Genomic DNA, 11,407 nt, shown 5'->3' with positions numbered 1-11,407 from the left:
GAATGAACATAAATATAATGCTAATGAAAAATTGATAATTGTTTTCTCTCCCTCCTCTTTTCCTTTGAAGGATGCTCCTCTTATTTATACATGAATTAGGGATATCTACTCAATAAATGTAGATCCCTTAAATATCTACTAGATCCATACTTGTCTCAACTTATCCCTAAATAATAGATACAAATCCCATGACACATCAAAATCTCCATGATCTTTCTCCTTGGAATATGGTCCACCTCTTGAGTTGAAATTCGAATTTGATCTTGGGAGGCCACATAAGGGTGCCTTGGAAAATTCCAAATGATCTACACATGTCATCAAACTCAAGCCACTTTTAGGTATAAGAAAATACATGTTATTTCTCTAACTTTTAATCATAAATTCACTCTAAATACATGAAATTAATAACTTTGGAAAATGAAAATATAAACTCATATGGTAATGGAAATATAGGATTATGTAATGATAATATGATGAAATGAGGTGACAAAATGAGGATAAAGGTGAAAATGGAGTGAAAATTGATGTTAATTTGGCGGCCCAACATACCCCCCAACTTAAGTTATTGCATGTCCTCATGCAATCTATTAAATTGATCATGATTTGATCTTTTGAATTGTCTTGCTTTTACATGAACTTTGGTTGATATCGATTTTTTTAACTTCACATAATTTTCTTTTTGACAACCATGTTCCTTTTTGCAAAGTCTTCTCTCTTAAAAACATTTGATTGCAACATATTATTTTGGTTGGTTCTTGTGTGACAACCAAAATTTGTTTAGTATTAGTTCTTGTGTAACAATACTTTCATTGTTTTTGTGTTGCATCAAAAGACTTTGAAAACATTTAATCAACCATTCTTTCTTTGATCATTATTTGCAAAACATGTAACATTTGAATCATAATGCAATAGTAGTTGTTTGGGAAAAGTATGTTGGTTAGGAAGATATGTGTAGAAAGGACATATATGACATATGGAAGCTGATAATGGAGTATAGATGTGAATATGAACATGGTGAAACATTTTCCAAAAATTATAAATTTAGTATCGAAGGAATTGTATGATAAAAAGCTAGAAAAGAACATACCTTTACTTACCTAAGTGGACAAACTGTGTATATGAAGAAAAGTGTAGCTTCTGTTGTTGAATCATGGAATGAAGAATACAAGAATGTGATCTGTGTCTTGGTTGCATATATGATGGATGAAGTCATGAATTTGGATCTTTTATTACTATTACTGAATCTGTTCCAAAGTATAAAATAATCTGCTCCTGAATCATACAGTCTTCTTCTCATCCCATATCGTGGCACAATTATTTCCATGTGAATGAATGTGTCGATGTCGAACATGGAAAGAAGTCATTGGATTACCGACCATTGATGAATGTCGTTAACCAATGCGAGGCAAACTCACCATTAATTTCAACGAGTGCCAAGGTACCCAAGTACATCTTGCGAAGTGCGAATGAATGAGCTGATGTCGAGCCACTTGCAAGATCCAACGAACAAGAGACATTAATGTATTCCCATTGTTAATTGGCGAGAAGACTTGCCATTAGGGCATGCAAGCCTCAAGGTACTAATAATGACTCTAGTCTTTGTCCCAGATAAGGTGTTGAGGTCGATGGGTCAAGACTTGTTGAAAGGTGGGCCTTAAGGAATCCCACATTAGTCAACGCGAGTTCGTACAAATGATTGGTAGGACTATAGATACAAGATGTTATGGTCAAACAGTTTTTATGGCAAGGAATGCAAGGAAATTTAGAGAGATGGATGGTTTATTCGTGAGGCAAAAAGATGAACTGAATGGTAGGCAAAAATGTAGACTCAGAAAAGTAGACATGTATGAAGTCATGATGGATAAGGCAGTGAATCAATGGACTTTAACATGAATGACTGATGATGCTTTGAAGGAGGAGTGTGGGTAACATATCATGACACAAAAGATTTATGTGTAGCGACAAATGTCACGACATATTTAATTAACTCCTTCAAGCTTTTAATGATGAATGTGATTTCTCGAGATCACATCTGCATGAACTTGGATCTTCGCGTGCCTGTAAAAGCTTCGTACAAATCCTGCATGAAAAATTTAATAGCTCTTTGAAAGATATAAAATGCAAGAATGAGTATGAATGCTTAGCAACCAAAATAAAATGAAATGAATTTTTTTACCTGTTGCCTTTGCGTGCTAGTTCCTAACTCCAACAAGACAAGTTAGCATAAAATGTTTGCAGCTCTTATGAAATGTCCATTTGCAATTTTTTAATTGTTTTTTTTTTTTAATTGTTTTGAAATTTTATATATATATATATATATATATATATATATATAGATATATATATATTTAATTATTTTGATTTTTTAATTTGTTTTTTATTTTTTTAATTGTTTCGATTTTTTTATTTGTTTTGTTGTTGTTTTTTTTCATAAAACTAAAATTTAAAACTATTTTTTTCTTTTATTAAACTAGAAGTAGCCGCAAACTATGAGCATGTAAGTAATACACTTTGATGAAACCAGTGATCATAAATAGAAAGCAATATAACTACTATCATAATAATTGAGGGGGCTTGACCAGTGCCTAACACGTTGGATGCAAATGTTTGTTGTTTGAATGTGTCACACAAGAGCTAACAAACTTGATGAAGGTAAGCATAAACCTGAAGCATGAATGCTACCACAAGAACTGTGATAAAGAGTGTGGCAGTCTCAAAGAGCTGAAAGTTCAGATCCATAGGTTTTCCCATGATCCAGCCAGCAACAACACAAAATTGAGTCATAAACATTGATATTTGTGTTGAGGATCCAATTGCAACACCCAAAGAAATGTCTAGTTTATCTTTTGAAAAATGTCGAGCAGTGGGTCCAATATTGATGGTCGCATCTGGGCTAAAAAGAGCGAGTACAAGCTCTCTCTCAGATGCCAAAGCTTGGTGAAGCCAACCTAACATGTCACCAACATATCGTAAAGGATCATGGGCATGCACTTCTATAGGTCTTGGCATTCCACCAGGACCTCCACAAGTAAGAGCACTAATGAAGCGCCTGAACAATGCATTGTGTCGAGTATTTGCAACCTATTATGCACAATACTTGAAGAGGACAGGCCTTTCCTTTAAGCACCGAGCTGTTGTCTTCAACAAATCACTTACTTCAGGGGTATCATTATCACCCAGGTTCCGACATTCAACTTGTACCCATCTACAAAGTCGTTCATAGGCACCTTCTTGGTAAACAACCATCATGTCCATCAACTCCAATCCTGCACGCTGGTGGTGTGTCCTGAGCAGCATTTTTCAATTAGCATGAATTTCTTGGACACATGAAAGTGCTTTGAAAAAGTTCTCATTTAACTCTTCTTCCCTCAAAGCACTGACCTCCTCTTGAGAAAGTTGATAGTCACGAAGAAAGCATGATACAATCTCTTGGCGTTGGGTCGTATTCTCAAGCTCCTGTTTGAGCCTCTCTGTAGTAGAGATGATATGCCCTGTAGCAGCATTGCAACTATTCAGTGCCTTAGCAATCTTGTCACAACACTCTGCCAAACTAGCAACTTCTAGTTCAACTGCATCCAAGCCTTCTGAGTAGATTCTGAAGCAAAGAGAAATTCTTCGTTGATGGCAAGAGCCCGCTTTTCAATTGTGGATCTGAGATTCCTTCTAGCTTGCTGATTATTGTTGGTGTAGAAGGACGAGAATGTGTTGAGAGATGCAAGAAGATCTGGTGAATCCGTGCGAGCTTCAATTACCTTCTTTAGCTTGCGAGACAAACCTGGTGCCAGAGCCACCGCCATGACTCTAACTCCAGACCTCCTGCGTTGCCTTCTTTCTGAATTCTTTCATGCTCTGCATCATTCCCAACTAATGGAAGCAAGATAATGCTCATAAAAGAAACTGACACTTTCCAGTTATCAGATGCCCCCTTCATTGTATTAACAAGATAACTGGACAAAAAAGAAACATCAATAGCTATCGAAGAATATTGCCATTTTGCATTGAAATGGCGAAGGATCTTGCAAGGACTCCGGTTGCTCAATCCACTCCAAAAAGTTGTCAAAAATTGTTTCTGTAGCTTCCAAGGAGTGTGATACGCATACTGGCGAAGTTTTCAGACAGGGAATGCTCTTCCCTTGAACATATCAAGACTGAACAAACTGAAAGGCAATCAGATTTGGTTTCAAGTGATGGTTGTCCAAACATGGAGCCTATTCCCGTTGAACATATTAAGCTTGAAAACTATGAGTGTCAAATGGAGTTGTTCTCCAATGATAAGTATCCGAGCAGGGAGCTCTTCTCCACTGAACATGTTAAGCTTGAAGAAAATGAAAGTCAACCAGATTTAGCTCCTGCTGATGGTCTGAGTAGCAAGCCTTTTTCCATTGAACATGTTAAGCTCGAGCAACCTGAAAGCCAGTTAGAGTTAATCCCAAGTGACGGAGGTCAAGGTTGGGGATCTTTGCTCATCGAACATGTTAAGCCCGAGCAAAATGAAAGTCAACCAGTGTCAGCTTCGAATGATCAAGGTCTTAGCTAAGAAGAGAAGTGCACTGAATCGACCCATATTGCCTGCTGCCAATAGTTTGCATGAGGAATTAGCACGATATTCTAACTAAAACCTGATTCTTATCATTGATTTTGGAGGATTTTGTTCTTTCTAAATTTAGAAAATGCACACAATTTTTGGAAAATGTACCTCATTAGAAATACAGTTATCGAAATGAATAGATTTTAGGGATAGCAGTTTAGGTTTTTCTCTAAGATCTCCGTTACCTATGCTCAATGCGGCCATGTTGCTTTAGACGCGACGTGGATAGGATCGAGCCATTGTATCTGAATGCGCCCTAGCTGAAGATGTTGTGATCGGTCATCATCTCTGCCACAAGGAATTCAAATCCTACCATAGCCAGCTCTTGAATCTGCTCGGGGTACTGCACGTTGCTTGTGGGCTTGAAATGTTAACGGAAAACCAACGAAATGTGGAAAACCTTGCAGATCCAAGGCAACTCTCTTTTCTCTTTTCCTTGGCATCTGCGGCTTTCAGATCAGTCATTGCATGCCGCATCACAGCTTTCAGAAGTGTCAGATAATGAAAACTCTTCTCATACAGCCTCAATTTATGTCCAATAAGCTCCGCATATTCTACAAAATCTTCTTCTGATTTTGGAATAAAGTTGTCCAACGACTTCTCTCCGGTGCGTTTACCAAATAATTCTGCTGTAGACTGGTAGTCAGCTTCCTCCACGAGGCTTTGTTGACGAAGTTTCTCTGCCAATGGATCTGCAAGCTTTTCATCTTCGATTTTTGCACCTTTCCTTTTGATTTCAGAAGATTTACTTCCATCCCCAACTTTTGAATTTTTCCCTTTTCCTTCACTTTCTTCTTTTCAGGCTTTGCTGAAGACGTTTCTAGCTCGGGCTTCGATACTGGAGCAGACTGATCTTCATCTTCCCAAGACTCTTTTACTTCTTCATCTTCAACATCTTCTTCATCCCACACACTTTTTGGGTTCTCCTTAGCAGCAACTGGAACAGCCGGTACAAAATCCTCTGATTCCCAATCGTCTTCCATGGCGACCCTTATTGAACGATCGATCTGATGGCAGTGAAAACCAAATGAAAATAGAATTCAGGAACTATACACAGGAAGGATTATTGTTACTGCACTAAGGAACAGACACCAGGAAGGATTTGTTGTTACTGCACTAAAATCTGTCGACAACTTCTTCTCCCCCTTTCTGATTCTTGTCCTCTCAGGTACCGAACTTATTTTTCTTCGTTCTCGATGAAGCCCAGGCTCCTGGCTTTTAATCTGTTCTTTCTGTACCTCCCACGTGTCCAGCTCTTTCTTCGTAGTGACAAATGGTTGTTTTTATTTGGCTGGTATTTTGTTTTTTTTTTGTTTTTTTGTTTTTTTTTGTTTTTATGTTTTTTTTTGTTTTTTGTTTTTTGTTTTTTGTTTTTTGTTTTTTGTTTTTTGTTTTTTGTTTTTATGTTTTGGTGTGTGTGTGTTTTTTTTATTCTTATTTTGTTTTTAATTAAAATCTCTAAAAAGAAATTAATTTTTTTTTTTGTTTTGTATTATTATTAAGAAAAATGATTTTTTAATTTGATTTAATTTCTAATGTTTTTTTCTAACTTAAAAAAATAAAATTGATTTATTTTGTTTTTTTAATTAGTAAATCATTTTTTTTTTGTTTAAACTATCTATCTATATATATATATATATATATATATATATATATATATATATATATATATATATATATATATATATATATATATATATATATATATATATATATATCTATCTATCTATATATATATATATATATATATATATAGATATATTCCTAATTTGTTTATGTTACAAAAAAAAAAAAAAAAAAAAATTATTCCTAAGAATTTTTATGTTAAAATCAATTTTTTTTTCTTTAAAAAAAAAAAAAAATGAATTTATTCTAATTTTTTTTAATTTTTATATTGTTTTAAAATCATTTTTTTAAGAATTTAAATTTTATTCTAATCCTAAAACAATATGGAAAATTTATTGATTTAGGATGAAATTTTTTTAGCAAATGGAGACAACTATATTGCAAACCATGAAAACATTTATAAACATGCTACTTTCTAATCCTGGAGATCGTGTGAAAACGCAGGAGGAGAGCATACTTATTCGAAACATAAAATATGATCCTACCTACTCTATGGTAATTGAAAATTACAAACTATTACGTGTAATTAAATTTCCAGTGTAACCATTCACGCAATAGTAGTAAAAATATATTTATTTTCAATTTCCCAATTTTAAAATGAAAATATACAAGGATGAACGAATCTAGTTTTTGTGAGTATGATCTAATGAAATAAAAACAAAATCGATCTAGCCTTGTACTTGTTTGAAACCATCGAAACCACTTGTCGATAATGCTTTCATAGGTGTGATTTCCACTCTGATTCAAATCATGCTGCAACTTCTCTTCGTCCTCCTCAATTTCCTGTTCAAATAATTGTTCATCGTCAGATATACAAGATTCTTCAAATGTTAATTCATTGTTTTCTTCTAGAGTAGTTAAGCTTTTGGCCGCTGTCAAGATCTCTTCTTCGTAAGAAGAGGAGATCCTAAGACTTGCTAGGATCTAAGCGAGTTGTTCCAAACTTATACTCATTGTTTTTATTGTGTTTTTATTGTTTTTTTTTAGTGAATGGGGGTTTTTTATTTGCGTTCTATTTCTATGTTTTCTATATGAGAATAAACTTAAATGAAAATTCCTAAATGCAACTAACCCTAAATGATCCTAAATACAAATTCTTCCTAAACAATCTTCTTAACTAGCTTACATCTAAGTTTGCTTCCCCGGCAACGGCGCCAAAATGTTGGGCGATTTAGTTGTCTGCTAAATCCCTGTCATTTAATTTATCAATCCGGGGTATCGTAAACTTAGAAGCAAACCAAAATATATGGGACCTTAGATGAAACAGGTGTAGGAAGTTTGTTTAGAATGGAAATGCATATTACAAATCTAAACTATCAGATCTATTTTATGAAAGCATAAAAAAATGTTTGATCAATGGAATTATTTTACTTTAGAAGATAGAGAAGAGTCTCTTGTTCAAGAGTCCTGATTGTCCTTCTACAATCTTCCTATAATAACATTACCAAACACCTAAGAAAGCAAGAAAGAAAGCATGTAAATGAAAGCAAGTAAATATTGTTTTCAATTCAATTCTTAGCTTATGGAGAAGAGTCTCCTAACTTAGGAGGACTTGATTTCCCTTCTCACATAAAAAATATATACTGAAAGGGAATCAATATTCACATAAATGTAATCTAGGAAAGCTTATGAGAAAGTAAATCTTATTTCAATTTAATCTAGCTCATGGAGAAGGGATTCCTAACTTAGGAGTTCTTGGTTGTCCTTCTCACATCAAAACTAGCCACTGAAATGAGATCAACCTTCACACAACAAAACATGGCCATAACATGAATTCATATTGCAATTATCTACAATTATTTACAACAAAGAAATAAGATGAACATTAGAATTAAAATTAGTATATTCACAACATTATTCTACAACAAAGTGTACTTATCTCAGTATGGGGATCCTTCCATTCTTCAATGAGCACACATGAACAACTATCACACCTTAAGAATCAAACAACACTCATAACTCATGATTTGGAGAAAGTGGTATTATTCATGTTGAATGAACATAAATATAATGCTAATGAAAAACTGATAATTGTTTTCTCTCCCTCCTCTTTTCCTTCGAAGGATGCTCCTCTTATTTATACATGAATTAGGGATATCTACTCAATAAATGTAGATCCCTTAAATATCTACTAGACCCATACTTGTCTCAACTTATCCCTAAATACTAGATACAAATCCCATGACACATCAAAATCTCCATGATCTTTCTCCTTGGAATATGGTCCACCTCTTGAGTTGAAATTCGAATTTGATCTTGGGAGGCCACATAAGGGTGCCTTGGAAACTTCCAAATGATCTACACATGTCATCAAACTCAAACCACTTTTAGGTATAAGCAAATACATGTTATTTCTCTAACTTTTAATCATAAATTCACTCTAAATACATGAAATTAATAACTTTGGAAAATGAAAATATAAACTCATATGGTAATGGAAATATAGGATTATGTAATGATAATATGATGAAATGAGGTGACAAAATGAGGATAAAGGTGAAAATGGAGTGAAAATTGATGTTAATTTGGTGGCCCAACAAGCAACACAAAAGATGGAACTACCATGCCAGAGGGGAAAGGGCAACCCAAACTGACCCAACAACCAAGTCTAGAGACATCCAGAAGGCTGACTGTTGGAACAAATTCACCCAATCTAGATCGTCACTACTGCATAACTAAGCTTTAGTGCCAACACTGCTAGGAAACAATGTATTCAATCAAATCGTTGATAAAGATAGCAAATAGCCTTGTGTTGGGGCATGAAATCCAACCGTCGTGGGAAACATATGTACTCCTATGACGGGGGCATGACTGGACTATTTATGATAGGGGTCTGCCATGTATATTAAGTGTATACTCGCGACGAGGCAGAAAACTTAGGAAAAGTGGGTCAATTGGCAACATAAGAGAGCATTTGTTCAATATGAGCATGTTTTACTAGACACATGACACAGTAGAAGGATTGGGGTGCAGGTAGTGACAAATTGTTGTGTAACAGTTGGAATATATTGCTTCAAATGAAAAAATTTCAAATATCTTCACCAAGCCACTTCCAAGAGAGAAAATTGAATATCTTAGAGAGCATATGGGTGTTGTGCCTTTTCAAAGGCACTGAGGAGTTTTTCATGAGTTTGCTACTGTCATATGGTTGCCACCAAGAGCATTTCTAGCTGCAAAATTTGGAGAATGGGTGGTGATTGGTTGGTTTCATGCTTTTAAAGGCATTATGAACTGTTTTCTTTCTTCAATTCGAGGTGGATTACTTCTTCATGTATATTTCTTCTTCAAGATAGTGTGGTCTCGTATATTCAGGGGGCGAATGTTCAACAACTCATGGGGAGTATTTGTTGCACCTATTCAGGGGGAGGACTTCATTTTTGGTTATGTATGGCTGCATGTATTTTCACTTGCCATGTAAAACCCCTTTCCATTGATGTCAAAAGGGGAGAGAGAGTGATTTATGTATGTGCTCAGCACTATATGTAAATGTCATATTTTTTTTTTCAAAAGCTATAGGTTGACATCATTGGAAAAGGAGGAGTTTTTTGGCATGTTTGTGTGGACTTTAATGTCACCTATTGAAGTCATGTACTCATGAGTCTATATGTCAAGTATTGATTCTGTTGCATATTTTTTGAAGGTTGTCATGCTGATGTAAATTTTGTCATAAGTCTCATAAGTTTTTTAGGATAGGTGTTGTGAGGTAACAAGGCCTCATCTGAAGCTGAGCTACATTTGTCCTACAGGTATAGTTGATTGATCCGAATTTAAACAGGGATGCAAATAATTACAGATATAATCATAAATACAAATATGCAGTAGAAATAACACATCATTTCATTAATATCAAATACTGAAATATGCTTACAAACAGAATGGAAATAAGACTAGCTCGGGCAATGGTAGCTTATCTCTGAGAAGATATGTGGTGGTTACATGCCTCTGAATTTTGTTACAATGAATCTCAAGGGCCTTTTTATTATTTAACAATAAGAGCAAACCCTAAACATCCAAAACCCTAACCCGAGGAGATGTAACACCAAGATTTTATGGGCCCCATTGGGGTTAGTTGGACAACCAACTTCCCAGGTTTGTGACTTGGTCATATTATCCACATTTGATGCGATTGATACCCCATTAGAAAGATATCTCAGAGGACTAAGACAGAAAATACACTTTTATCAAAAATTCGTTAGCGGTAGATTGCCCAAAAAACATCGTTTAGGGCCTCAAAATGGCTTCAAAAGTTTAGGACCCGAAAAACTGCTAAAAATAGTAAAATGTGCTACAATTAAGGAAACCTGAAAACTGAAAGGGACAATTGTGGGGGTCCAAGTGTGATAGGTAGGTGGCCACCAACATCCACCTGGATGATTCCTCCCCCCTTAGGAAGCAATGGTCCCCATTGTGTTGAGTGCCTCCATGAGATGGGGCAACTTCTGTTGAACTTGGTCCTTAGTGAGCTGTTCTGCAATCTCTGATGTGTCTAGTAATGGTGGGAAGCACGGTCAAGGGCGGTCCACATTGAAAACTCGATGCAAGCCAAGGAATGGGGGAATTTTGTGCTCCAAAGCATTGTTTCCCATAGCCTTGGTAATCATGTAAGGACCATATCGGAGTGGTCTAAGCTTCTAATGGAATCTTCTAAGGTGTTCTTTCTACAAATTTAACCAGACTTTGTCGCCCACTTGAAACTTGTGTGGCACCCAATGTTTATCATGTTGCTGCTTGTACTTGGAATTTTCCATAATGGAGGGGTGATATATCGACCCATTAGGTAGAGGTGCTTCGGGAGTCAGATCAAACGAATGCTTGACCTGATAGTGTAACGGTACCCTTGTTGGTGAGGAGAAGATGTCCCGGTATCCTTTCATGACCATATCCACATGATTTTGTTGCATGGAGGAACCCTTCCCGGGGGCCATGGATGTGGATACGATCTTCCCCTTACTTTGAGAATGAACTAAAAAGAAAATAAATTTCCTAGTCTGGGAGATGATCTTACTGCCTTTCTTAGGAGAGATAAAAGAAGTGTCGGCATGTGTCCTACCTTCAGTATCCTGTATAATGTATTACACAAAGAAATAATAACAGTACAATGACATAACTCATACATAGCATGTCGCTTTGACAAGTAAGGTTGGCCTAATAACACATCACAAACATCCAGAGGTGCAACATCAAACAATACCT

At 35.6% G+C, this 11,407-nt stretch overlaps 1 pseudogene; it reads right to left on the bottom strand.

Annotated features, from left to right (window-relative positions):
• Window positions 1-4,897: 4,897 nt before the first annotated feature.
• Window positions 4,898-5,843, bottom strand: LOC149173232 (uncharacterized; annotated as a pseudogene).
• Between the last annotated feature and the right edge of the window lie 5,564 nt (window positions 5,844-11,407).

The sequence above is a fragment of the Pinus tabuliformis genome, chromosome 4_2, assembly GCF_031772625.1.
Source record: "Pinus tabuliformis cultivar Carrire ecotype Pingquan chromosome 4_2, CPIR1, whole genome shotgun sequence".
Lineage (NCBI taxonomy): Eukaryota > Viridiplantae > Streptophyta > Pinopsida > Pinales > Pinaceae > Pinus > Pinus tabuliformis.
This window is presented reverse-complemented; position numbering and strand designations above follow the sequence as displayed.